Consider the following 23,150-nt stretch of genomic DNA (forward strand, 5'->3'; position numbering starts at 1 on the left):
ATGCACACTCTTAGTTGTGTCACGTGAACTCTTAGTTGTGGCATGTGGGATCTAGTTCCTGGACCAGGGATTGAACCTGGGTCCCCGGCATTGGGAGTGAGGAGTCTTACCCACTGGACCACCAGGGAAGTCCCGAAGCCTGAGGTTCTTACATGTTACTGTGCGTAAGGATCAAATGAGAATTTGGGTTATAAATTCAGATTCCTGGGCCCTGGTGCCCAGGATTCTCATTCAGTGATTCCATGTTGAAGTCCAGGAATCTGGAGTTTCACCAAACACCTTAAGTATTTATGCTGTCGGTGTTGAGATATGCTGTCATGTTATTGGATAAGACGTGACCTTTTACCAGGGTATTTTCATTGTATTGAGGGAGGAAGGGATCTTTAATTGTGGACGTACAGGCATCAGCAATCCGTGTGTCTAGAGAGGTTCTAGGTGGAACACAGCTTCCTGGCAAATCCTGTTGTCAGGCCTGTAGTTTTTCTTGCTTTTCTTACTGTTCCCCCTTTCCCCTGTAGCAGTGGGGGTGAGGAGGGCCCCTGGAGGTCAAAGGGATTCATCTGTCTCTGGTTTGAAATTCAAGGAGTTGGAGAGTCCATGACCCTTATTCTTTGGTAGACCACTTTCTAGCTTTGATAGGTTTTAAAATTTTAAGACAAGCTAAAAAATAATCAAAATCTGTACTCAGAACTTGCCTTACACATAAGAAGTTACTTCTGTAACATGAATGGAGGGGAATCGACTCTGGTTCCAAAGATGGTCCCCCACTATCTGTCAATGCACCTGAAATCCTAACCATTACAAATGATGGCCTTTGGACCCTGGAAAATTGTTAGACCTCAAAAGTCTTGCTATTACAATGCACACACTTCTGGGTCAATATTACCTTCAACTGGAGTCAGTGAGCATTTTGGTGATGGTCTAAGATGATTGGAATTGGGACCAAAAAGAATGTGGAGAGGATAGAAGAGTTTTGCTGGATGCTGGTTTTGCTTTCAGGTGAGAAAAATGTCAGCTCTTCCCCTTCCTTACTCTAATCACTCAAACTGTTAGCAGATAAGAAAATTTAAGTTGCAGGAAAAAAAAAAAACCAACCCCCCTGCAAAACAAATTAAAAAAAAACAACTGGGCTTCCCTGGTGGCGCAGTGGTTGAGAATCTGCCTGCCAATGCAGGGGACACGGGTTCAAGCCCTGGTCTGGGAAGATCCCACATGCCGCAGAGCAACTGGGCCCGTGAGCCACAATTACTGAGCCTGCGCGTCTGGAGCCTGTGCTCCACAACAAGAGAGGCCACGATAGTGAGAGGCCCGCACACTGCGATGAAGAGTGGCCCCCACATGCGGCAACTAGAGAAAGTCCTCGCACAGAAACGAAGACCCAACACAGCCAAAAATAAATAAATAAATAAATAATAAAAAAAAAAAACCCAACAACCAAACCAAGTAGGAGTGGCTCTTTGGATGAATTCCAGACAACGGAAATAATTCCTACAACACTGTAAATCAATTCTCCAAACTCTGAATATACTGAGTAGTGGAAATGTCTTTTTACTGTATATGTTTTTTTGATAGCAATATTTAAGAAAGTAATAGTATACTTATGTCTGTATGACATAATACACATTGAAATCATTTTAAAATGTTACTTTAAAATGCTGAAGGCGAGGGCTTCTCTGGTGGCGCAGTGGTTAAGAATCCGCCTGCCAATGCAGGGGACACGGGTTGGAGCCCTGGGCCAGGAAGATCCCACATGCTGCGGAGCAACTAAGCCCGTGAGCCACAACTACTGAGCCTGAGCTCTAGAGCCCCTGAGCCACAACTACTGAGCCCACGTGCCACAACTATTGAGCCCGCGTGCCTAGAGCCCATGCTCCGCAACAAAGAGAAGCCATCACAATGAGAAGTCCATGCACCGCAACGAAGAGTTGCCCCTGCTCGCCGCAACTAGAAAGCCTGCGCGCAGCAACGAAGACCCAACGCAACTAAAAATAAATAAATTAATTTAAAAAAATGCTGAAAGCGACTGCTGTAAGTTTGAAACATTAGGTGAAAGTATTCAATATAATTTTAAATTCTGCAATTAGAGAGGGGAAACTGGGGTTGGGGATAAATTAGGAGTATGGGATTAACAGAAACTACTATACATAAAACAGATAAGCAACGAGGATTTACTGTATAGCACAGGGAACTATATTCAATATCTTGTAATAACCTATAAAGAAAAATAATCTGAGAAAATATGTATAACTGAATCACTTTGCTGTATACCTGAAACTAACACAATATTATAAATCAACTATACTTCAATTAAAAACAAAAGAAAGGGGAAACTTTTAGAATTATGTATTTGAGTAATGCAAGTTGTATTAAATTATGTCTTAAATTATGTCAAACTTTATAAGACTGAAACATGGTCTCTCTCTTTCTTTAAATTGAAGTATAATTAATTTGTCTCCTTTTGAATAATTGTAGAAATAACTTTTGAGGAGTCGCAGATCAGCCTTCATTTTCCCCTTTATTCTTTTTCCCTCTTGCTTCACCACTTCCTTCAGTCAGTACACTGTCTACAAAAGTTACTCCTAGCAGTATGCATACAAAGTTGATTTCTGAGCAGCGTTTGCACTGTTAAGGGTTCTCTTTTCTGGTGCTGGCTCTGAGGAATCTTATGACCTTGGCAAGTTATCTTTGGATGTCTTGATTGCCCCATGATAAAGTGGAGATAACCATGCCTATTGTTCAAAAAGGATTCATAAGATACCATCTATGAACTTTCCTGAAGTCTGGGATAAGGGCATATTATAAGTGCCCTTGTTTCTGTTCTCATTAGCATGATTGTAGTTATACCTGGGGACTTTAATTTGCCTTAACACCCTCTTGTATGGAGCTATTTTATAAGAAGTGCTTGTTTTTGTCATTTGCTCTAAGACAAGGGGAAGGAAAGTCCCCCCACCCCTCAAAAATAATCAAACTAAGAGCCATCTTATAACAGATTGAAACTTTCTGTAAATGTATTGTAGTTTTCTTCAACTTTAGTAAAAGTCATTTTCTGAATAGAATCTCCTGTTTTGATAGTCTAAAACTTTGTGCATCATTTTAAACTCTACTTCCTAGCACTTATTTTAGCTTGAAGCAAACGTTGCTAAACTGTGAAGGATTCTAGTAAGATACGTAGTAGCCATTGTAAGTAAGCAATTCTGATTCAGACATTAAGGCTGCAACAGTTTGACACACACATGTTCTGCCTAATCAGGTAGGTCCCACCGCCACCACCAAGAGGTTGAGGGAGTTTTCTTTCTCGTTGTCTAGGCTCTAAGCAATGGCAATAAGAAGTGCAAACAAGTGTTGAACAGTGGATCTGTTTTTGATACCCTATCCAAGTCACCAAGTGTGTGCATTTGCTTGGAGAATGGCACACTCTGCAGCGGGCCCTTGCACATTTATACTCGTGCAGGGCCTTAATGGGAAACATTTGAGTCTGGTTGCAAAGATTCCCTCACTGTGAAATCTGTTCCTAACACAATGGTCAGATTGAAAGGAGTTTCATTACATGGCTGGGCATTTCTTCTTTCTTTGGGGAATATAAAAGGTGAATGCAATACTTTCCAGTTTAAAGTTACCACAAAACTTCATAATCTTAACCTCAAAATCAACTCCTAAATTTATACGGAGAACCAGAGGCCTTGAGCTGGCTGCAACTGCCTGTTTGATCTTGGTTAAGTTCCAAAAAGCTAGGGGGAGTTCAAAGCAAGGCCAGGGGCAAGTCCAAACTGTAATCCATGTCCCCTTTTCCTTCCGTCTGTAATCTCCCTCTCCATCCTCCGGTATGAACTACAGTAGATATCCATTTCAATAACCCTAGACACCGTAGATTCTAGAACAATGAGGAACACATCTTTCCTTATTGATACTGACAGACCCTTTGGTCAGAAAATGTCCCTCAACAGATGTTAGAGAATGTGGTTATAAACCAAAAAGGTATCTGTTACAACTTTTAAGGCTGTTTTATTTCTAGCTCTGTAAATTCCACTGGATAAGGTTTAATTTTTTTCACCCCTTTTTCTTCAGAAAGCCCTCTTGAGGGTTTAGGACACAGGAAAGCAGTTATGGCGTAAGATAAGATGCTGCCTCTGCTTTTGCATTAGCCACCCCTCCCCCATCTTCCCACAAAGAAAAAGAGAACTGAAAGGACAGTTACGAAGCCGTACCAATAATAAAGCAAGAACGAGTTCTTCAAATTCATTATTCGAGTTACTGTACTTGGAAATTGAATAATGCCATTTTTTCCAATCTAAGCACTCTGTATGTTATTTCATTCGAATCGTACCGTTGGAAGATGCTTTTAGATTATTTTAACTCTGGTTAAAGAATACATCCATTGATATCAAAAAGAATTGAATTGTACCCTGACTTTGAGGTGAATGACTGCCTGAGTACTGACCTAGTCTGAAATTCACTTCCTATCAAATGGGCCACCCGGCGTAAGTGAATTCAGCTTAAAATTCCTAATGAGGCCACAAGCATTGGCATAAATACATGAAAGTGGAGATTTAACACTGTACGATAATGTCTTCTTTCCCAGGAAGATTTATTCCCTATAACATAAACACCTATGACAAATAAACAATGAAAAAGAGGAGTGAAAGGGACAGAAATAGTATGCTGACACAGGTGATAGTGATGATGGTTGTGTGTGGCTTTGCTCCCAAGTCACCCAGAGCCCAAGCAAGTCCTCTACCTTCTGAGATAAACATTCCCAATGTCCCACTTTTGCACCCCTGTCCCCCAGTCCTGAGTTTGGGCAGGAGTGGGAAGGAGAGGCGTTCTGTTCATATTTTCCTTGCAGAGCTCCTAAGTACTGCACGAAGAATGTGCAGGGCAGAGTGCCGGATGTCTGATAATGTAAAAGCAAGGGAAGGCTTGAGTGTCATGGCATGTATATATATATATATCCCTCGGAAAATGCACTCTGCCATATCTGTATCACCCCACATGTTTTGTTTTTGTTTTTTGCAATGTGATGTTGACATTCCTCCATTGAGAAGGTATGTTCCCTACCTTTGAACTTGAGAAAATCTTTGTAACTGCCTCGACAAATAGAATGCAGTGGAAGTGACAGTGTTTGACCTCTGAGGCAAGGTCACAAAAGGCCACGTGTTTTCTGTGTGGCTCCCTCTCTCTCAGGATGCTCACCTTGGCAACCCAGCCACCACACACTGTGAGGAAGCCCTGGCCACGTGGAGAAGCCACTTGCAGGTGTCCCAATCGCAGCCTTAGCTCAGAGGCGGTCCTAGGCAGGGGGAGGAGGGGAGAAAGGAGGGCTTAGGCTGGCGGCGGGGTGGGGTGGGGTGGTGGAGACAGAGGAGGCTGGAAGTGACTATACTGCTGCTCACTAACTGACTTTAGGAATATTGAGTTTCCAGCAGGTCACGCGGCAGGCCTGAGGATCTGTCTCTTGCTTCAACAGCGTTTAGAATGAAGGGACCAAGGGATACCCCTTGTTCCAGCCTCCGACCGCCCTCCAACCTTTTTTCCAGTTGCAACCTTTGGAATCAGCCACTCAGCTACCCTCGGCCACTGGAGCCAACCAACACCATTTTTGGAGGTTAACTCCTTATTACCAATCAACCCTGAGCTCCCAGATTCGTCAGAATTATTCCACCGAGGTGGAGGTCGCCGTCAACCGCCTGGTCAACCTGCATCTGCAGGCCCTCTATACCTACCTCTCTCAGGGCTTCTATTTCGACCGCGACGATGGGGCTCTTCAGAGTGTGGGCCACTTTTTCCGTGAATTGGCCAAGGAGAAGCGCTAAGGCATTGAACGTCTCTTAAAATACAAAACCAGTGCAGCGACCGCGCCCTCTTCCAGGACATGCAGAAGCCATCTCAAGATGAGTGGGGTGAAACCCAGGACGCTATGGAAGCCGCCCTTCTCACGGAGAAGGACCTGAACCAGGCCGTTTTGGACCTGCATGCCCTGGGTTCTGCCCGCACAGACCCTCACCTCTGAGACTTCCTGGAGAGCTGCTTCCTGTATGAGCAGGTGAAACTCATCAAGAAGATGGGTGACCACCTGACCAACCTCCGCAGGCTGGCTGGTCCTCAGACTGGGCTGAGCGAGTAGCTCTTTGAAAGGCTCACCCTCAAGCATGACTAGGAGCCTCCAGAGCCCGGCGGACTTTGAGGAGCCCCTGTGGTCAGGGCTTCTGCTGAAGCCCCTCTCTGCAGCCACTAGGCAGCTTTTTAACCACCCTGGAGCCCTCTCCCAAGCCTTGGACCAAATGGAAATAAAGCTTTTGGCAGCCAAAAGAAAAAAAAAGGAATATTGAGTTTCCCATTTGTGCCAGGCAGTGTTGTAGAAGCAGGGCTACAGCTATGGAAAAAAACAGACAAAAATAGCCCCCTTCTCAGCTCCTTCTGTAGACTCTGAAATCTAACTTCCTGAGCCTTCCACAACTGGGAGAACCAAGCTCAGATTTTATATAATCCTGACCAAGTTTTGTAATTACAGTGAACACATGTCATAGGAATTATTTTTTTTTTCTTTGACATAGAGTTCCCCTTTGTTACAGATGAATAAGAAAGCCCTAGGGGGACTTCCCTGGTGGCGCAGTGGTTAAGAATCCGCCTGCCAACGCAGGGGACACGGGTTTGAGCCCTGGTCCGGGAAGATCCCACATGCCGCGGAGCAACTAAGCCCGTGCGCCACAACTACTGAGCCTGCACTCTAGAGCCTGTGCTCCGCAACAAGAGAAGCCACTGCAGTGAGAAGCCCGCGCATCGCAACAAAGAGTAGCCCCCGCTCACCGCAACTAGAGAAAGCCCATGCGCAGCAATGAAGACCCAATGCAGCCAAAAATAATAATAATAATAATAATAATTAAAAAAAAAAAAAAAGAAAGGCCTAGGGAAGTTGACGGTGATTCGCCTTCACGTGACTCTTGGGGATGACAGCTAAGTCATCTTTGCTCCTTATGTTTTACTATTTCCATAGAACAATGGGTCTGCTTCCCCATAGACAGCTGATTATGATTAGTTACTTACACAGCAGACACTCCTGTCCAGGAGGCACTTGGGTGGGAAATGGAGAAGATTCCTGCCCCCTTTCCCCACCCTGGCTGGGTGAGGGGCCCCTCCCTGTCGCACAGCACCCCTCATCCCACCCACCGCCCACCCCCCCGCGCTGTGATTTCCGCTCTTAGAGTACTCACTGTGGATGGATGTCCTTTGAGGGTAGGGAGAGTGTGAGCCTCCTTTCTGGATCCACAGTACCTAGCAGAGGTCTAGGTGCAGAATAAGTGAGCAGTGAAAGTTTGGGGAATGTAGAATGAATGAACACGTGCCTGGGTGGCACCACCCCTGACTCCGTTCGCCGTTAGTATCCTGTGTTACGTTTCCTTGGCCGTCCCTGCTCTGGGAAATAAGGAAATGCAGGATCTAGCTCCTCCTTCAAGGAAAGATTTGCTGCTCAGCTGCAGGGAGTGTGGTCAGAAGAAAGCCCTCAGCTGTCAGCTCCTCCAGAGTCTGCTTTATCTGCAGAGAGCCACCCTGCACAAGGTCATGCCATATTCTGGATCCAATGACTTAATAGAAGAGGATATAAAGTAGCTATTTTGGCCCAATGGGGGACAACTCAGATGGGTACTATTTTACTCTAAAACTCCCTGCCTGGTAAACTGAAACTTTATTTGGCCCCTCTGCCCATTCCTTCTTCCCATCTTCCTTTCATAGGTGCTGGTCCTAAAATAAACATTTTATACCCCAAACTCCATCTCAGCATCTGCCTCTGGGGAACCCAACCTGCAATGACTTTCTCTTGCCTTTGGTTCCTTCGTAAGACTCTTTACCTTTGGTCAACTTGGCTATTCACCGAGTTAACTTACAATGTTTGTTTTGTGAAGGTCTTAAAGTATTCAATTCTGATTATGGCTCAGGAGACAATTGACAGCTCCAAACGAAGGCTGGGTTTAATATCCAAGGAGTGCTCACTTGGAAGGGTTGGTAATGCCTTTCTCATTGCTGCTTAGGAACATATATTCGGCTGAAATTAGACATTTTTATGAAATCGCTGCATCAACTGATAATACACAGGCTGTGGATTTTCTTTTTTTCTTGTTTAGCTTCAGCTGACAGATACCAGGTTCACACCAGATTCCCTGCCCTCTGGAATTTTGCCCCCTCAGGTCCTAGGTGCCTTGGTACCTCTCTGATGCCCTCAAACAGACTTTTCTTCCCCATCTCCATTTTCTTCAATTGTTCTTAGGGGGAGTGTTAGTCTGTTACAAATTAATCTGCCACAGCTAGAGGCAGAATTGTCCAGGATCACCTTCCTTTCAACTCCTTAATCTTAACTAACAGAAGTGATTTGAAAGAGTAGATGTTATCTTTTGTAAAGAAGAGGAACTAAGATCAAAAGGTTTTTCGAGGAAAAAAATGTAAGATGGAGCATGTTCTGGAGAAGCATGTGTTGCTTTTTCAATCAGAATTGTATTCCTTAGATTCATCCTTTTTAAAAAAAAAAATGATTTGTTTATTTATTTGGCTGTGCCCAGTTTTAGTTGTGGCACACAGGATCTTCATTGCGGCGTGCGGGATCTCTCTTTTTTTTTTTTAGTTGCAGCATGCGGGATCTTTAGTTGTGGCATGCGGGATCTAGTTCCCTGACCAGGGATTGAACCCGGGCCCCCTGCATTGGGAGCTCGGAGTCCTCCCCTCTGGACCACCAGGGAAGTCCCCCTTAGATTCATCCTTAATTAGGAAAACATGACTTTCATTTACCCATAAACACATTCAAATTTCAATTCTTCCTGTTATTAGTTTTTGTTTCCTTATGTTAGTTTTCTTAATTCTACCACTTTAATTGTACTTAACAGAGAGTTATCATAAGTTAAATTTTTGAGTTAAACTCATTCTTTTGTTCTGAAAAAACTTTAAATCTCAAGTTAACTCTCAATTATTTACAGTAAAATGTAAGGGGAATTTGTATTCATAATTCAAATCAATGAATAATTGAAAAATTTTATCTTTGGCTTCAGATGCAGGTCATATTTTGCTTGTTAAAGATTCATCTTCCTGGTAATATTTTACTTAAATAAATATATTGACTTTTAAATCTATCTTTCTTGACTAAGCAACATTTCCTTTTTATCGTGTCAGAGTTAGCATGTACTTTTAAGATTTTGTACATCCTTCATCAGTTGTATGGCATACCATTGTCTTCTATAAGGTACTCCACAACAATTATTACGGTAATTGGAGACCTTTGTAAATATTGATGTTTTTGGCTGTGTATACAGTTAAATTTTCTTTTCCTCCTTTCTGTCTATAATAGATAATAACAATACTTTGAGTCTCCATTGTGTTTGTTTCATATTCAAGGAATAGCAGAGATTCCACAGTCACAGTGTCAAACCCCTGATGGCTAGTTGAAGATCTCAACTATCTAGGTAGAGATGAGGCAATGCTCAGAGGGGAGGAAAAACCAAACAAAGGAAGAGAAAGCCTCTCTGAGCAGATTAGAGCAAAATTCAGGTCTATTGACAAATGCTGCTGGAAGAATGACCTTCCCCCAGGCACCTGCTGGGATTCTGTGCCTTTGAGAAGGAATTGGAACAAAAGCGATTCAGTTAGGTGTTCCAGAGAACACTTTACCTGGTCAACCAAGGCAGCCTTGCTCCACTGGATCTGACTCTTGCCAAGACCTTTATTTTCTTAATCTGAAGACACTATGATTTTCTGATTTGTACTCAATTTATGTCTAGTTGGTTGGTGGCTCGTCCATTAATTCATTCATTCAGGGATTTCAGACCTACTCTGTGTGGGCACCACCCATTTACCAGTGCTCCATCATATACAGCATATAGGGTCTTCCCTCTTTAAAACCCACCACTCCCCTGCCTTCCTCCTCCCTTCCTTGACCAGTCCCACATATTCTCACTGGCACCCCATCAGATCCTAGGGGAAAAGACTAATGATGACTCAAGAAAGGAAAGGGAAGCTCACTCCAGAAGCTACTTCAACTGCTCTTGGTTCTCCAGCCTCTGTTCTGATTTGTGTTTTAGTTCACAAGCTCCCCTACCTTTTCTGTTGAAGGACCCAGGATATATTACCTAATTTTTCTTTGCAAAGTAGATGAGTTTCACTTTGAACCTTCAATGCTTACCTTTAATACCTAAACTGTATTTGGCCTTGTCATTCCATACAGAGACAAAGTGAATGAAGAGAAAGGAATTGGAGGAGAAATGTTTTTGTTCGTCATTTCTTATTGCTCTAAGCAGTGAAGAGCGTTAGAAAACTTCCAAGGGACTCTATACTTCAGAGACAGGAGGTTAGGGAGAAGTTATTGGACCATATCGTATTCCGTAGCTGACTAGGGAGACGAGAGACTTTGGTCATAGGAACAGATGGTGGTGATGGGATAGGAGGTCTAGGGCTAATCCTGGGACCATCAGAAGAAAATAAAAGGCTTATGGAGTACCATCTGTACCAGCTCGCACATGCATGATCTAATTTAGCGTTTCCAAATGTCATCCTTGGAACACTAGTCCCAGGAGATGTTCTACAAGAAAAGGGGCCTGGATTTAAATACGTTTGGGAAAAGCTTCAAATCACATTCCTGTCTGAAGATGTCCTGCAATAAGAAATCAGTTGAATCTCTCCCCCTCATCTCATTGGCAGGGTTGCTGTATCAAAAGGTATGTGCATTTACAAGGTTGGTAGATACTGCCAATTTGCCTACGTATGAGACATTATTGTGATCCAGCATTTTCCTATTTTGATAACACTTATTAATATCCTATAGAGCTTATGTTCCAGAAAACACAGGTTTGGTATACTGGTCAATTTTTTCTTTTTAATTTATTATTTTTGGCTGCGTTGGGTCTTCGTTGCTGTGCACAGGCTTTCTCTAGTTGCGGTGAGCGGGGGCTACTCTTCGTTGTGGTGCGCGGGTTCCTCATTGCCATGGCTTCTTTTGTTGCAGAGCACGGGCTCTAGGCACACGGGCTTCAGTAGTTGTGGCTTGCAGGCTCCAGAGCGCAGGCTCAGTAGTTGTGGCCTGTGGGCTCAGTAGTTGTGGCACACGGGCTTAGCTGCTCTGTGGCGTGTGGGATCTTCCCGGACCAGGGTTTGAACCTGTGTTCCCTGCATTGACAGGTGGATTCTTAACCACTGCGCCACCAGGGAAGTCCCACTGGTCAATTTTTAATCTTCCAACTTGTATACAGTGTACATTACTGTCCTTTTTCTACAGATGAGGATCTGAGGCTTAGACACTTGACCACTACTTATGAGGTTGACTCTCTCTCTACTCCCAACCTGCTGGATACCCACCCTCTCCACCCCACCCTGGTGCAGATTCCAACAGAGGCTGTATTTGCAGAAGCATTGACTCCTACTGCTAGGGATTGAACTCTGGACATTCTCCTCTAGAAGAATTGTGCAGTGCACAGTGGTTAGATTTCTAGGGTCTTTTTAGGACAGTGCTTTATATTTCTGGTAGATTGTGGGTTATTAGCTATTGCGGTTTTCCCCTGTGATTCGAACTTGCTATATATAGCAGAGTTTTAACGATAGTAATAATAATAACCACCATAATTTATTGAGCATCTACTGTATGCAAGGCACTTAAGACATATCATTATTTGTCACAACAATCCTGCACTAGAGAGATACTTCTAAGAAGGTATGCTCATCTTCATTTGAGGCTTTGAAACGTTGTGACTTGACCAAGGTTACATCGAACCCAGATTCACTCGGTTTTGTCTGACTTCTCTGAATCATACTGCCTTTTTTTGAAAATGTGTTTTGAGCCCCTACCAATAAGAAATGTTTAGAACACACCCCGTTGCATAATTTGACGTTACCCTGATCCCAAATCTCATTGACAATGATTGGCTGCCTTTGTCTCCAGATATGACTCTTTTTTATCCCTGTTTGCCCACCCATTGATGATGGTCTGCTTTGGTTTAAACACAGTTAAGCTATGAGATTATATGTTCTTATCCTTCACTCCCTGTTATCCCCTGATGCTTTCCCTCTCTTTTTTCTTGTCCCTCTGTCCTTCTCTTTCGTCTTTCATTTTTTACAAGACTGGTGAGGTTTGGTCTTCTCCCAGAATGTAACACCTTTGCCTTCTGCCCTGTTGGGCACCAAACAAAAGACCTTGTGAAGTAAATCAAAATGGCAGGAGAAAGTCGGTGATTCTCAATGTTTTCATCCGGCAACCTTCTTCCCCCACCTTTCACCTCCTTATCCCATAACCCAAATTTTCCTGCATCTTCCTTCACCTCTTACTTTCCCTTCCCCCCGGTAGGGAGGTATTCCTTCCAAGGGGCAAGGGATAGGGGAGGATGGTAAAGGTAAAGCCTAGACCAGGTATGGGAGGGGTGTGAGGTGGGCAACAGTGAGGCCAGGAAGGGAGTGAAAGGAAAGGTCGTTACATTACAGAGAGGGCTGAGGATATGCAACAGAAATCTCCAGGAGGACAGTGAGGAAGCAGAAGAAAGAGCAACGGAAAGAGGAGACAGAGGTTAGAAGGCTGGAGGGAGCTTGCACGAGAGTAAGACCAAGGAGCCAACAGAATCAGGTGGAGGCAGGTGACAACACAGACATTTTGGAGAACAGAAGGGCATTCAGGGAGGAGAGCCAAGGCCACACAAGGTCGACTGCTTTTTTTTTTTTTAAGGATTAAGGATGAATCACTGTTTTCATCAGCATCAGCGCACACGCCATATGTTAGGTGTTGCTGGAGTGGAGAACACGTCGCACTGACAGAATAGGCTCCACGACAGCCTCCCACTCCGCCCTGTTGGAGGCCGGGGAGAACATCCCGGGGGTTTAGACTCCCCCAGAGGTGAGGTAATGCTTCCAGGCGTCTCTTGGTGCATGACCCTCACCCACTCCCTCCTATAAAGTGCAACCCAAACCGATATAAAGCCTGTAAACCTTCCTTGACGGCTCAAAGGTTAGAAGAGAATTGGGGGTTCACTGCACCACTAATGACAGATCCCACGGTAAAGGCTCAATAAACACTCGGTGATTAGTTACAGAGAAAAGAGGGACAGGATACTAATTTAGGTCAGAGACTCCTTTGAAAATCTGATGAAAGCTACGGACCCTCTCCCCAGAAAAAAGCACGTGTGCCTATACATACCCGATTTTATTTATAACGTCAGGATGTTCACTAAAGTCCTGAAGCCCAGGCCAAGGGGGCCCATGGACCCCTGGGTAAGAAGCCCTGACTTGGAGTATATGAAATACCTTTGCGTTCATGAACCACGGATCCGACCAAAACCCCGGAGGTAGGGCAGATGCTGCCAGCGTTGGACAGAGGAGGAGACTAGGTACAGAGGCGGGCGACTTGCTTCCACTTCTGCTATGAGGCAGCGTGGGGCTAAAACTTCGAGCTCTAATGCCAGGCTTGTTCCATTGCCCGCTGGAAATTTGGAGCCTGCTGTTAGAAAGACAGACTTTTTATTTTTTATTTTTATTTTTAAGTTTCTGGTAGTTATCATGGCCTTTAGAAAAGGGAGAAGTTAGAGTATACTTCTCTTTATCCTCTGACTGAGCCAATAGCACATTTTCCAGCTCAACTGCACGTATGGTTGCTGCATCTTTCCCTTTGTCAGAAAAAACCTACCTGTCACGGGGTCCACGTATGATTGGATGACACATACTGCAGGTCACAGTTAACAGGAACCGCAATGCAACCCGGATGTGCTGAAGTCTGGTGCAGCCTCCTAAACCAACACCTGGACCAGGTAACATTCCAGTCACTTGATAGTCTGAAGACTCTTCTTGTCAAGCAGGGCGTCCTTCTCCTGCAAGGTTTAATGATAGAACAATGTATGCTGGGAACCGGTAAGCCATGGCAAATGAGTATGATACTTCATGGAAGTTTCCTTTCATCAGATGATAAGCTACTGTGAGTTTATATATTGTTTTGTTGGGATTTTAACAGGGTTTTTTGTTTTTTTTTTTTTGGCTTTGGAATATCCCTATTATAATATTCTGCATACTCAAATCTCAAGAATTTATCACTAGAGTAGTAGCTCTCAATATACAATGTGCACGAAATTCCCCCTTGGGGAGCTTGTTAGAAAATCTTGGACCCCAAGCACTAGGTTAAATGCTTGATTTTATAGGTCAGGCATGGGGCTGAGGGTCTGCGGTGTAAGAAGTTCCAGGAGTGGGTTTGTTGCAGAAAGGTGGAGGATGTGCTCTGAGAAACTCTGACTTAGGGGATCAGAGAGGCACCTAGTCTATATCTCTGGTGTACAGAGTCTCATCTTGGAATTCCTGATTTATTTTTCTACCCCTGACTTATCAAGGATGATGAGCTCCTTGAGGGCAGAGATAAATCTGATGCTTATATTTCTATTCCTGAATCCTGATGCAATTCCTGGTTGTTGACTGCATGAGAGAATAGAAATGGTAGTTAAAATGTCAGAGGATGAATATTAATATGTTGAGATATTTCAGTTTAACACTACTATCATGAAACAGAAATCTTTACTTAACCAGTAGAAATCCCACATGCCATAAAATCCTAAAAGGAAGGAGTTTAAGCACTCAGGGTAATTCACAATTTCCTTTCTCCCTACACCCTGGATGTACATCTGCTTGAAGTAAGACATTTTCTGCTGTTTTGGAAAACATAATTTGGAAAATAGCAACTGTATGTAAGCACGTACTTTGTAGGTAGGTGTTGTGGTGGATAAAAAGCTACAAGATTTGGTTCCCTTTCCAAGTAATTACAGTCTGGTAAGGGAAATGGGATGTCCAAGCATGTGGGTATCTACACACCAAGGCAGATGCAGTGAGAGCCGGGAAGCGGACGGGAGATGGGATCCGGGCTGCCAGTTAGAATTGTCTGGGGGTTGAAGAGGTTATTCCAGGTTTGAGTAACAGCAGGAATGTGAGTTTGTAAACATCTGACTGTTTCTTGTCAGTCTAGCACTCTTTTTCCTTTTTCTGGGACCAGCAGCTCCTTTTACTTTGGAGGACTCCCCCATCTCCGCTGCATGTGGTCTCAGTGGTTATGGCCTTTCTCCAGACAAGGAGTGGCATCCAGTTAGACTAAGCAGACTCTGCTTCCCTGGAATTTGGAACTTGAACCCACAGTTCTGAAGTTAGGAAACCACCGGACCTGATTTCTCCTGATAGTCGAATTCTAAAACTGCTGTTCTCATGCTCCTGCACAGGAAAAGATACAGCATAAACAAGTGGAGGCCAGACTGAAGGGACATAAGTGTTTGGGAGGTAAGGGGTTCCCTGTTACTGGAGGTATTCTGGTCTTGGCTGGATGGCCACTTGGTAGGGATGTTACCTAAGAGATTCAAGCATTAGATGAAATGACCTTGAAGTTCATCTTCAACCTAAAATTCTAAAACTCTTGTTAGTCATATACTGTCAGTGACTGATCCCCAGAACATATATCCCTGGAGTCCAGGACAGTTATAGCACACAGTGGCGAGGAAGGCACGTATATGAGTTGTCCCAGGCTTATCTGTGGTACCTTCAACAGCACCTCTGCTCTTACAGGATCTCAACACTAAACGTGTAAACGCCCCCCTTAGGGTTTGGGCAAGTGCACGTCTACTTGGATAAAGAGCATTTTGCTTTCCCTACATGAGGCAATAATTTGTAAGCCATATGTGTTACAACTGGCTTTTAAAGCAGCAGTCGCCGTAATAAAAAATTCAGCTTATGGGAAATTTCAACCATATCTCTGCTCAGTTCTTTCATTTCCAGTGGGGTTTGGCTGGGGCCTTGAGAAAGGAGGAAATTTTCATAGTAGTAGAATTTTCAAACCAAGCCTTTATAGTCATGAATGAGGTTGAAGTAAGAAACAGGAAATAATGAGACAAATTTACGATTTACTTCAATGCCTTCCATTTCCAAAGTGTGTTTTTAAATATTTTTTTCCAGAGTAGCGACTTACCTACCCACAAAGCTTGTTGTCGTGTGCTCCTGGACTGGCAAAGAAAAACATTGTAAGGGCCTGTTTTGAACCATTAAGGCTCCTGGTGATAGGTTACAAATCAGCTTTTACATTTACTCTCTGCAAGTTATAATCCCCTGCCGAAGATGATCAAGAGCAGACCGTTATTCTGTTTCAGCACATCCGTGAGGGCATACATAATATATAATAGGGTACATAATCTCTTAAGTTTCTGTCTCAAGATGGGCCACCATTCGGCAAGCACATGGGCATTTGCAGGATGCTAAATGTGGCACAAGTTAAAATTTGGTGGGATGTCACATAAGCCACATGGCTTCTTCTGGAATCTATTGAAGATGTGAAAACGACAAAGAGCATGGAGCTAGTGTTAATGTTGATTCAATGAACATTTATTGAGCACATAGCATATTCTGGGGGATAAATAAACATGGTCCCCACTGTTGAACTCAATCTTGCTGGAGAGACCAACACATATAAACAACTAATTACAATTCCAGGTGGTTAGGAATGCTTATGTAGAGTGTGCTAAACAAGCTCTTCTCTTTGCTGAGTGCTAAGACGGGTGCTCTGATGATTTCTACAGAGGAACTGAAATTGCGTAGAATTCACAGAGAGAAGGTAGGAAAGAGTATTGTAAGCAGAAGGAATTATAAGAGCAAAGGCTTGGAGGTATGACCATGTGGGACTTGTTTAGAGGATGACGGGTAATCTAGAGCCATGCTACTCAAAGCATGTATCGTCCCCAGACTAGCAGCATTTTCATCATCTGAGGATTTTGTTACAAGGCAGATCCTTATTTAGTACATCTGGGAAGGGCCCAAGGTCATGCGTTTCTTACAAGTTCCTGGATGCTGCTGCTGCTGATGGTCCAAACACACAGTCTGAGCAGCAAGAACTAGAGTGCCTGAGTGTCAGGTGTGTGTTGTGGAATAACAGGACACAGGCTGTGAAGGTCGTCCGTGCAGTTCCGAGGAGTGGGCAGCTGATCCTTTAGGCAATGTCTTTGGGGTAAGGACACCTGAGTTCTATTTTTACCTTTTCAATTCTCTCCCCTTGTGCACAGACATCATTTCATAGGACTGTTAATTATTGTCACTCATCTTGAACTACTTTGAATTCCCTGGCTAAAAGGTGTTATTGAACGACTCTAAGTACACTGGTGCTTGCGGGGGTTGGAGGGACCTAAAAGAAATGACTAAAAGAAACACCGTGTGGTGTTAAGATACAAAGCAGATGGCCTGTGTCCTAGCACACTTGACACGGTGCCCAAACCTGCTGGAACAATTGTTCATTTATTCACTCAATCATTCAACCCCATGCCTAGCTCTGTACACTCAGTCCTGGGGGCCTCGAGAGGGGCTTGGTGGTGGGATGGTGAGGAGGGGAAAAGGTACCATTTTGACCTGGATTTGAACCCAGACTTGGAAAGCAGTTTTCTTTAGCTGGGTAACTCTGAGACAGAGCGAAAGAAAAAGCATGGTCTGGGTTATATGTAGAATTTGAATAACTGTAGGATATGAGTTCGATGGAGAGGACTGATGAGGTGTCACTGAGAGGTGGATGGATGATGTACACAGCTGTGGGCAAACCACAGCCTGAATGTCTATTTTCCGAGCCGTTTTGGAAGCACAACAAGAGGTCATCTAGATAAGCATTAATGTAATCAAGACATGGCTCCACATATCAGCCCAGAAGAATGACACAATTTTAGCTTGACCCATACTTGGCCCAATTTATAACCTTAGAAGAATTAATGATACCTAGATGGATTTCTATCTGTTCTTTTTTTGATTATTATTATTTGGCTTTCAGCCTGACTAAGATGGAAAGGACCTGACTGTTTGCCAGAAAGTGGATTGCTAGCTGATTGGAAGAGAAATAGAAAAGCGATTGGGATTTCCCCCTACCCATCACTCTTCTCAGACAAAATAAAGCAGAGAGTGAAAGGAATAAATGCTGAAATCCTCTACCTCGTGAGAGGGCTCCCATTCGTTTTATTGAATAGCAACTTCGGGCCAGGTACTTTTTATAGGATATCCCACTTAATCCTCAAACAGCCTTATGGTCAACTATATTACTAATATTTACAGTTAAGTAAGTTGAGACTCAGAAAAGTAAAGTAGTTTGCCCAAGGTGTCACAGCTTGTAAGTTGCCGAGTCAATTTTGAATCCAGCTCTCCCTGGCTACCCAATTCTACCTGCCCTCTGGTGCAGTGCCAATCTGTGCCATGCACACTTCCACTTGAAAGACATAGGATCTAAAATTAATGATTTTAGGAGCAAGTCACGGTCCCTGCACTAGTGGACCTAATGATGTCACCTGTCTCAGGGATGAGGGAAATTCTCAGTGAATTCCTGGAAAAGTTTCTGAATGAGAAGGGGGAGTGTCACCTTGAACCCCTTTAGAGATTTTTATCCCTCCAGGAAAGGGTAAGACTTTTTAATGTCCATAGTGTCTTAAACCCTGAGGAAGCTGTATTCAGCCCTCTAGGAATAGAGAATTATTTGTTAGAGAAGTTTTCTCAAAAGGATTGGAGATGGCTCATGAAATTCTCATTAGACATCCGGAAAATTAAGATGAATCAAAGATCAGGCATATTCTTGAGGCTTTAGACCCTACAGTCTTCTCCTTTCTGAGAAGGCTCCAAATGGAAGTTAAGAGAAGGATTAAGGATTAAGCCCCTGGAACAGAGTATTTTCCTATTTTATTTTGGAAAGTTATGATGGTCCGTTGGGAAGTAGAACCTGAAGCAGGTGGGTGATCGTAAGGCTATTTGTGGACCTGGGAGAAGGCTCAGAGCTAGTGTGGTCTGGTAGAGACAAACAAACAAACAAAACAGCTCTGGAGTAAATGGACCTGTTTTAAATTTTCAGTTCAACCACTTAGTACCAAGTGAGCTTGACAAGTTGTTTAAACTCTCTGAGGATCAATTTCCCCAGCTGTACAACGGGACTTCTAATACCTGTCTCTCAGGTATGGGCGATAAGTGAGATGATGTATATGTAAAGAGTCTAGCATGATGGCTAATGTCTAGTAGGTGCTCAGAGCATGTTGCTACAGTAAAACAGTATTTATCTAGGAGATTAAACTTTGCAGTAGGGAAACAATGAAATCATAAAATGGTTCTCAAAGCATTTACAAAAATGATCCTCCATCAAAAATAAATAAATAAATAAATAAATAAATAAATAAATAAATAAAAGCACTGTGATAACTGAAGAACCATTCGTCATGATCTTTGGGTTGAGATGATGGTGAGGTGGTGGGGACCCCATCTGTGAAATGCAGACAGTGGATGACGCGTGGATGCCATGGGGGCTTTGCGGGTGCTCGTACAGTGTGCTGGTCCTCGCTGACTGGTCTATTTTGATGGGTAACACCTGTTTTAAAGCTTAAATTACGAGTGGGCAAGCATGTACCATAAGAAATGAGTTTGAATTTTCTCATTTCACACATGGATGTAGGAAGTCTCACTTATTTAACTTTTCTAAATCAAATTGAATATTTTTCTTTGGGAGCCACCTCCCAGGGCTGGTAATTTGGCCTGTATTACCTGTCCATGGTAGGCTTCTCCACTTTCCTAGGTTTGTACAAGACCTCTCTATCTGTTATGGACTGAATGTCTGTGTTCTCCCCGAAATTCGTAAGTTGAAATCAACTCCCAAGGTGATGGTTTTGGGAGGTGGGGCTTGGGGGAGGTGATTAGGTCATGAGGGTGGAGTCCTCATGAATGGGATTAGTGTCTTTATAAAAGAGACCCCAGAGAGCTCCCTCGCTCCTTCTACCATATGAGGACACAGCGAGAAGGACCAGGAAGCAGGACCCCATCAGACACTGAATCTGCTGGCACCATGATCTTGGACATTCCAGCCTCCAGAATTGTGAGAAATAAATTTCTGTGGTTTATAAGCCACCCAGTCTGTGGTATTCTGTTATAGCTGTCTGCATGACTAAGACACTACTCAAAGTGTATCATCAAAAGCTTGTTAGTAACACGGAATTGTGGGTCCCACCCCAGACCTACTAAATAGGAATTTGCATTTTAACAAGAGACCCAGGTGATTCATGTGCACATTACAGTTTGGGAAGCACTGATGTGAGAGACTTGGAGTCCTGTCAGTCCTGAACATTTATGGAAGGGTCACTGGTCTTCCTTCAGATCTTCATGATCATTGCTGTATTACTTAGTGACCAGTCTTCTGAAGTTGATTAGAAGGCAGGCATTTCCACTTCCTCTGGGCCTCTGTTGCTCCATCAGATGTCCGGCCACCCCTGGAGACCTGGGTGGGCAAGTCCCTGCCACTCTCAAAGCACCAGCATCCTTTTCCTACCCCCTGAGAACCATCACACCCCAGACACATAGGGCCAACAATCTTCTCTTGCATCACTCTTGCTGTTCCTAAGGAGGGAGGGAGGGAGCGCCTAGAAGAGGCCACACTTTTCTTCTGCTAGGCTCTGTGAAATGGGTCTCAGGTGTGGTTGGCCAGTGACTCCACCCCCACCCCCACCCCCCACCCCCACCACCCACCCCGCCGATACCCAGTTCTAGCAGCAAACCAGAGCCAGCTGTCAGTAGCTAATCCACAACATGGGGAAAGACTAGAGGAAGCCAGTCCCAATTTAGCTTCAGGGGGCTTGGCTGTGTTTTTGTCCTGTGAAATAATCCAGGTATGAGTGGGCCACTAAAACTCTTTCTCAAGGCTTGGGCAATGAGTATATTTCCTGAATCAATATCAAGATATGCCAGCTAACACAGGGTTTCAATGCCATTTAAATGCTTCCCTCCTCCCAGAACAAACAAACAACTAAGAATTTCCAGGACATTTTAATTACTTATTGTGAAACGGCAACAGAAAAAAATTTTTTAAAATAAATTTATTTATTTATGGCTGCCTTGGGTCTTTGTTGCTGCATGTGGGCTTTCTCTAGTTGTGGTGAGCGGGGGCTACTCTTCGTTGAGGTGCGTGGGCTTCTCATTGTGGTGGCTTCTCGTTGCAGAGCACGGGCTCTAGACGTGCGGGCTTCAGTAGTTATGGCATGCGGACTCAGTAGTTGTGGCGCACGGGCTTAGTTGCTCCACGGCATGTGGGATCTTCCCGGGCCAGGGATCGAACCCATGTCCCCTGTATTGGCAGGCGGATTCTTAACCACTGCACCACCAGGGAAGTCCCTGGCAACAGAAAATTTGAAATTAAGGCTGATTCAGGAAATTCAAAATCTGAGTCTTCTTTTGGGTAGGTAATTGATTTTTGGGTAAAGTAATTTGGTTAGAACCTCTAATCCACTTTTATTGTCATTGAAAAGAACAAAACAGGGGCTTCCCTGGTGGCGCAGTGGTTGAGAATCTGCCTGCTAATGCAGGGGACACGGGTTCGAGCCCTGGTCTGGGAAGATCCCACATGCCGCGGAGCAACTGGGCCCGTGAGCCACAACTACTGAGCCTGCGCGTCTGGAGCCTGTGCTCCACAACAAGAGAGGCCGCGATAGTGAGAAGCCCGCGCACCGCGATGAAGAGTGACCCCCACTCGCCGCAACTAGAGAAACCCCTCGCACAGAAACGAAGACCCAACACACCCAAAAATAAATAAATAAATAAATAAATTTATATTAAAAAAAAGAACAAAACAGATGCTGTCACTGTAGGGTTTAACTGACTAAGCTTTTGAGAATTCATTTATTGTTACAAGGTAGCACATCTTAAAGGAACAGAAAAAAAACGTTGCTAGAAAAACTTAGCATGAAATAAGTTTCAGAATATATATTCATTCGGTTCCAGGTTTTAAAAAATTTATTATTTATTTATTTATTTATTTATTGCAAGTAAAGGTGAGATCTTAAAAATCAGCTTGAGCCAAAGCTCGGGTGAATCGTGCCCCATTGCCCTGGTCTAATCTCTCCTGACCTTTTGTTCCTGTAGTGAGAATCCCTGCCGACATCACTATTAGTTTAGGAGACTTCATATTTAGATAGGCCTGTTTTAAAATTGCTATTAATTAGGTGCAGTCAGGTTCTCCTGTGAGCTCACAAAGTCTTCAGACCCAGGGTGAAGGCTGTTTCTCGTTTAAACATTGTCAAACTAAGAAGACCGATTTGATTGCTCCTGAATTTTGCATATGTCAGCATAGTAGAAGCTTAGTCATGCAAATCCCTATTACTTAGCATGTCCCTAGCCCAGAAATACAGAACTGCGTTTCCATATTTTATCTGTGTTTGTAGTTGAATGCATGCCTTCTATTGTGCTTTCAAAGAACAGATGTCAGGACAATGTTTAAAGCACATAACCCGAGTTTTGAAAAATGTTTTTTCTACTTTAAAAGAAAAAAAGAATCCACAGTAATGAATTCGGTCTGCCGGTTTGTATTTTCAGGGAATATTTTAACTGTTGAGGCACTTCCCAGCTCCTATCCTTTATATACTGCCCTCAGATCGCCAAAGAAGGCCAAAGCCATTTTGGACTAACAGTTTCTTTTACTGACTCACCAGGACAGCAATATATATGTCAGTCTTTCAAGGGTTGAGACTCCCTTAGAACTTCAGCGATCTGGGTTACAGTCTCATTTTTTGAGCAAAATAATGCATGGGGGAAGCAGTAATGGACACACTTACTTTGAAGACCTAGATGAGGATGAACCAGAGACACGTGAGTGCTTGGGAGAAATCAGTTGTAGGGCCAGTGAGGGCTGGAAGAGAACCGAAGGCCAAGGATGCACCGTCTCTCTGGGGGAAATGGTGGGTGAATTGGCAGGAACTGAAGGAGTGGTGGGTGGAACAGATGGTCCAGGGTCGGGAATCAAGTTCCATTCTGTGTAGGGTGGCGATAAAGGGTATTCAAACAGGGAAATGAAGCAGGAGGCAGAGCACACCCAATAGGAGGGTGTATAAAGGTCATGAGCCTGTTTGCCCACACCTGGCAACAATTTGCAGCATTTGTCTGAATGCAAAGCATAGTAAGATTGGAACAGTTCCCAGCAGGGACAGGTGAGGTTCCTTACCTTATCATCTCACAAGATACAGTTTATGGCAGGGAAGAAGGTTAAAGGCAGGGAAACTGCAGTCAAAAGCATGGAGCTGGAATAGACTTTTGACATTGACTAGAACAGTTCTCTCTTTTTGGAGGTGAGGGACTAAAGCCTCATTTAAAATGTAGGTTAGGGCTTCCCTGGTGGCACAGTGGTTAAGAATCCACCT

The 23,150-nt window shown here is 43.8% G+C and overlaps 1 pseudogene across 1 annotated transcript; it reads left to right on the top strand.

Moving 5' to 3' along the window:
* Positions 1 to 4,103: 4,103 nt before the first annotated feature.
* LOC309607371 (ferritin light chain pseudogene) lies at positions 4,104 to 7,212 on the top strand (annotated as a pseudogene). Its single transcript has 3 exons — positions 4,104 to 4,108; positions 5,182 to 5,215; positions 5,472 to 7,212. The product of its transcript is annotated as a ferritin light chain pseudogene (transcript).
* The last annotated feature ends 15,938 nt before the right edge of the window (positions 7,213 to 23,150 follow it).

Source organism: Balaenoptera borealis, assembly GCF_965194805.1.
Source record: "Balaenoptera borealis genome assembly, chromosome: 12".
NCBI classification, from domain to species: domain Eukaryota; kingdom Metazoa; phylum Chordata; class Mammalia; order Artiodactyla; family Balaenopteridae; genus Balaenoptera; species Balaenoptera borealis.